This window comes from Rattus rattus, chromosome 10 (genome assembly GCF_011064425.1).
Source record: "Rattus rattus isolate New Zealand chromosome 10, Rrattus_CSIRO_v1, whole genome shotgun sequence".
Lineage (NCBI taxonomy): Eukaryota > Metazoa > Chordata > Mammalia > Rodentia > Muridae > Rattus > Rattus rattus.
In genome coordinates, this window is record NC_046163.1 from 94,205,350 (window position 1) to 94,211,349 (window position 6,000).

Genomic DNA, 6,000 nt, shown 5'->3' on the forward strand with positions numbered 1-6,000 from the left:
TTAAAAATTAATAAAAGATATTAAATTAGGTATTATAATTATCAAAGGGATTGGAATTTTACATTTGTACTAATTAGTATGTCTCCTACATAAGAACACACTGAATAAAAGCAAATGATTATAACATTTCTTTAAAAAGTAGTTTACTTGCCACACTAGGCAGCTCAGAAATATTTGAAACTCCATTTCCAAGAGTTCTGACACCCTTTTTTGGTCCATGTGGACACTGATTGCATGCGCTAAAAATACATTCATACATACATATATTCATACATACATACATGCATACATACATGCATGCATATATATACACACATCATGTGTACACATATATAGAAAATTTAAAATATAATAATCCTAAGAAATAGAAAAAGTCTAAATATTACATAGAATATACAAAATGAATAAATCGTCATGGGTATATATATTCAATACCATTCAAGTGTTATTACACTAGCCAGAATAGAACATTGAACCTGTGACTCTCAAAGAACAGTGACTGGAATTGCAGCCTCTCTGGGGCTATCTTTACAAAGGTTGTAGGGGAAGACCAGCCCAAACAAAGAGACTTAGCATCCCTTTACAATTTTGATTTTTACAATTCTATCTCAACTGGTCAGAAAAGGGTATGTCTACCAGCTTTAATAGTTTGGGAGTCAAAGTCCCTATCTATAGTTGTACCTCACCACTTTGTTTTGAGTTTCCTGTGAACCATGCATCTACTGTCATAATTGTTTTCAGCTGAAGTATAGGTAGAATGCTATTTTCTAATAACTAATAGGACTTCATAATTCTTTCTCTTATAAAATGATGATCAGTAGTCCCAAATTTCATTGAACTGTCTTTCAGTATTCCAGTGATAAGAGCCAGACCTCCCAGCCTGCAAGGCTAAGGTCCTGATTTATGTAAAGGCTACTTTAAACTCAGTCAATGTTTAGTAGTTGCAGAGCCAGCAGGTGAGACCAAAGACTGTTAGGAGTCTATGATGTAAAAATAAATGTGTGTGCTAAATAATGCCAGGGATGAAAAACAGGTAAGAAAGAGAAGCATCAACTTCTGATGTGGAAAGAGCCTGTAGACTCTAGCTTGATGATAAAGTTTAGATAGAAGACACCATTGCTGGTTTCTTATTTTAACATATGACAGGCTGCTTCTCACTAACACAAAATTAGTTTATCTATGGCAAGCAGAAAGTCCCCATATGCATGCCAGAATCTCAAGAAGAAAGAACTCTAATTAAGAACTCGAAAAAAAACAATCAAAACCTTTCTTTTATGTAATACATGAACAGCCAACCAGGCCATGGGCTCACATCTGATCCTCACAACCAATTTTCTCTACTCCCTCTCCAGCCTCTGACTTTTAAATTTTGTTTTAAAACTTTGCTTTCTTATTCCAGAGAACTGCCTTGTCTTCTTTGAACTTATAGAACCAATACCCTGAAGTACTTGAGGAATGAATGTGCCAACAGCAACCAAAGAGACACGCAGATGTAGAAGGTCATAAAACTGTGGAGCTTTCATATTCCTGAATAGCTAAACCAGAATTCCCAGTGAGATCAATATCAGTTCATGACCTATCTGCAGGGGAAATTGAATCACACAATTTAAGCCTTCTTTGCCCATCTCCTGATAATTGAAGAAAAAGGCATTAGGCATCAGGTTCGATCATTGCCAAGTTCTCCATGGGAAAATACTTCCTCCTAGGGTTCCACTACTCTAGGCATTGCTTCAGCAGTATTGTTCAAAAACCTGCTTTAAATGTCCCTAATTTGGGAGAAAGAAAAAGAGAATAGATAGGTAGATAGAGATGCTCGGAGGCTAGGATGCATAGATGGAATGGCAAGACAGGGAGAGAGAGGGAAAGGGAAAGGGAAGAGACAGACAGAGAGAGGGGGAGGAGGGATGGAGGGAGCAAGGGAGGAAGGTAGAGAGAGGGCGAGAGAGCTTTCTTTTTCTTGCTTCATCAGGCAGAGCTGTCTGCTGAGGACTTGCCCTAGACCAAAGACAGCCCAGACCACTCCTTGCCAGGGAAGGGGCCCTACAGAGAATTCCTATAATGAAAGGTCCGCAACTCTGGTGCTGAATACAGCTCTAGAGTACAATGAAGAGTTTTTGTCTATTGGTGGAAATGGGTGCCAAAAACTGCCCTAGAGTTTGAATCTGACCCTAAAAGGAAGGGAATCAGGAAGAAGAGGAGGCAGGCGAGGAAGGGAAGAACAGAAAGTGACAGTTGCAGAAACTATAAACTCTATTGAAGCTACCATTTCCAAGGAAGCTCTGAGGTAGGATGGAGGGAAGAAGAGGGCATTCCAGGGAGTGAGAGTGGTTCAGGCTGTGAGGAGAAGAAACATTGAGAGAGGAAGAGAAATAAAAAAGGGGAAAAATAGTCATAGCTTGACCCATCCAGCGGGTCCAGTTATTCAGGGTCCCAAAGAGGCTTTCTACCTGTGGGTCAATGGGGGTGAAGAAAAGGAGACCAAGCAAAGTTCTGTTGTCAAGGGTGAGCGTTACAGCTTTTAAGGCTTTCAGGTAGGGGGAGTGACCTTTGTGAAACACAAAGGAAGGAGGGACGAGGGTACTCTGATAGCAGGAGGTGAAGAGGTCATGTGGTGAAGACACCTGGTGTTTGCTCAGGAGACATCTGGTATTTGCTCAGGCTGAAGCATTCATTGATTGTTATCTTCTTGTTCAGTAAATTCATGGGAGAGACTTTTGTCCAACAATCTCAAGACTTAATGGAGGGGTGAGTTTCTGTGGCCATACAGCCCAGAGTCACATAGCCACTTTGAGCCATACAGTCAAAAAGCGGCCAGGCCCAAATCCAATAAGGCTTCCTACAATAGCTGATGCCCACGAATTTGGGATTCTATTGGAAGGGATCACTCACTGGGTTGAAATGAATTCTGTACTAAGACTGAATACAGTTTTTACTGTGATGCTGTCTGATTTGTGGTGTTTTGGATTAACCGAGACAAACTGTTTGTACTTGGAGCTGGGGCCAGGAAAGTAAGGGTGCTTCTCTCAGTAATTACCCACTGCCCAACAGTAAATGTTCTGTGTAAAAGTAAAGGGCTGGGTGAAAACCTTATCAGTTTAGTTTAAGGATTCCAACCACCACAAAAATTTGGAGAGCTCTAATAAGTTTGCTCTGCTGAATTGCCTGCCCTTCATTGGAATCGTAGCACGGACTTTGAACAAGCCTCAAAGGGAAGCCACCTAGCTACCTGATAATGGGAGACTGCCACTCTTAAGGATTTGAAATGGAACACTTCTACCCTTACTTCCATCCTGAGGACATTGCTCTTTCCACTGCCATACGCATAAAGTTTCAACTGGGAGCAGTTTGTAACTAAGGATCCTCCTTGTAAAGGGTTTTGGAGTTTGGGCCTAAGAATTGCAGGCCAAATGTAGTTACCCCAGGAGATCAATGACTGTCGTAATACAGGAGGGGGAGCTCTAGTACACATTCCACCCTCAAAACCCTCCTGCCAGTGAAGAAATGAATCTGCATGGTGATAACCAAATTTGGACTCCTGCAAGCATAGAAAGCTTAATTCTATAGGCAGGAATCCTTGACTTCTAGAAATTGTTCTCCTGCATGATTTATGGAATCCATTGTGTCAAACTGAAATCACTGAAGCTGTGAGAGGTTAAAGCTCAATTGCACAGTTGCTTCTTCGGGCAGTACAAGGGAACTCCCATCTGTGTTCTTTGCAAGTGTGGCTTACCAAGGGTGACTGTGGTAAGTTTCTGTATTTGGTCCCTCATTCCTTCACTCATCCTCTGAAAAGTTATCCTGATTTGAACAATTTTATTTTACTTTTGTAATTCCTATTAACAGTATCAGAAAAACAAAAAGAAAGAAAACGAAAAGACTTGCTACACAGGACCCTCTGATTTATTTGTTAATTCTTATAGGCTCTTATGACAGAATTTGCATTCCAGAAGGAAGGGAAGTAGATAGTTGTTGAAATAAAGTCAGAGTTTCTGTTATCCAACAATTGGAAAGTTCACAATTTGTAATTGTAATATTTTCTTAAAGTTGTATTGTAAAGAAGGGTAAAAGAGGGCACCTTCTCCATCTCCTCAGGAAAAGCTAGTAAACTATTTTAGATGATATATCAAGGCACATTGCAGTCCGGTAATTTAAATTTTCTGTTCTGCCTTCTACCCCGTCCTTCCTCTGTTGTGCTTTCCTCCTTCTCTCTTCTCCTCTTCTCTTTGCTATTCTCCTGTGTTGACCAAGAAAAAAACCCAAGAGCCTTAGTCATGAAAAGTAAGCTTCACTACTGAGCTTCTTTCTCTACCTTCTGGAGCACTAAGGGTCAGTGTTGTCCAGTAGGTGTAAAGGCGTTGGTCTGACCTGTGCTTTCTCTTAGTACATTCTGTTAAATGGAGAGAATGAATAGATTGCTGTTCCAAATGTTTGAATTGAGGGATACTGATTAAATGGTAGACTTCATAGGTTTAAGACATCAGTCTGTCATATCCACAGCAATTACAAAGCCTCCTCTTGACATTAAAAAAATAAAAATTGGTAATAATGATCTTCCAAATTTCAAGTGACCATTGCATCCCTCACTTTCAAGCAACGTAGCAAGTGGGTGAGTGCTGTTTGCTAAGTATTCTAGAGTCACTTTTCTCTTTTTCTTTTAAGGAATACTGTTTACTGTTCCGTGAAAACTGTAAATATTTGGTAAACAATATTTTTTCAACAATCACTGATTCTATGCATATTACTGGTCATCGATGCCTATATGGCAAACCCAGCAAGGCAATCATGACTATTTCTCAGCTTCTCAAGGCTGTTTGTTCTGCACAATTTTTATTCATCAAGTATAGATATTGGATTTGCTATTGATGTACAATATCTGTTCCCATTCATATATATGCTTTGATAAATAAGACATTTCCTTTCCAAGGGTCACCTTTTAATTCAATTTGTTAGAAATTTTAAAAGAATTTTCACTACATTTCAAGGAGTCATAAGTAACAGTAACCTTGAAGACATATTGTATACCCAGATTTTTTTCCTGGTGGAGAGTTATAGTTGTTAAGTTGTAGGTGTGCAATTTCCTTAAAAAATAACTTTTTAATTAACTTCATATTGCTATTATTGTTGTTCAGTGTGTATCTCGTTATATGCATATTTGATTTTCTCATACTCTGTCTCCAACATGACATTTATTCTACAGGGAAAAATTAATGGTTACCGAATTATAAAAGTTGTAAGTTTTAATTAAGCATAATTAAAGCAAAGTCAGGATAGAAGGACTCCAGCCATAATGTGAATATTATAAATCTATGGTAAGAATGCTATTATCTACCAATAATAAAATCCTCTGGAAATTTCCCCATTGCAGATTTTTAGTATATTAAACAGCTCAGTATATTCTTTGGTCTTTTCCTGTGGGAAGTGGTTAACTCTGAATATATATTTACACCACTCTAAAATGTAAAAAATAACTTATAAATCTACTTTTTGGACACAAGAATCTATGGTATGACTTAGGAGTTTGATTAAATGAGACCAGATGACACTATTTAAGAAGTTTTAATCTGAGTGATATCTCAGACCAGAGGTCAAATACCTATTATTGTCCGTTCTACCCTGACAGTAAAACAGATTGCAATTGAGATATGTTTCCACTCTATATTGCACAGCAGCTAAATATCTTATTAAGTGTATTGATTTAAGATTAGACATGTTAAATTTTATCATGACAGAACCATGGGGTGCCAAATAGGAGGAATCCATGTAACACAAAATGTTGTTAATATCATTTTTTATAATAAACATATTGTATGATGTAATTTTTATTTTATAATAGCTTTAATTTTAGAAGTAACAGAATAATCAAAAAGTACCTCTCTGTAGTTTATTGCTGCTTATTATTAGAGCCCCCAGACATATGTTTTAAGAAGAAGAATATAAAACTGCATGTTCTAGATTTTTCTAGCATGTTGGATTTCACAAGATCTGTGAAAATGTTGATTG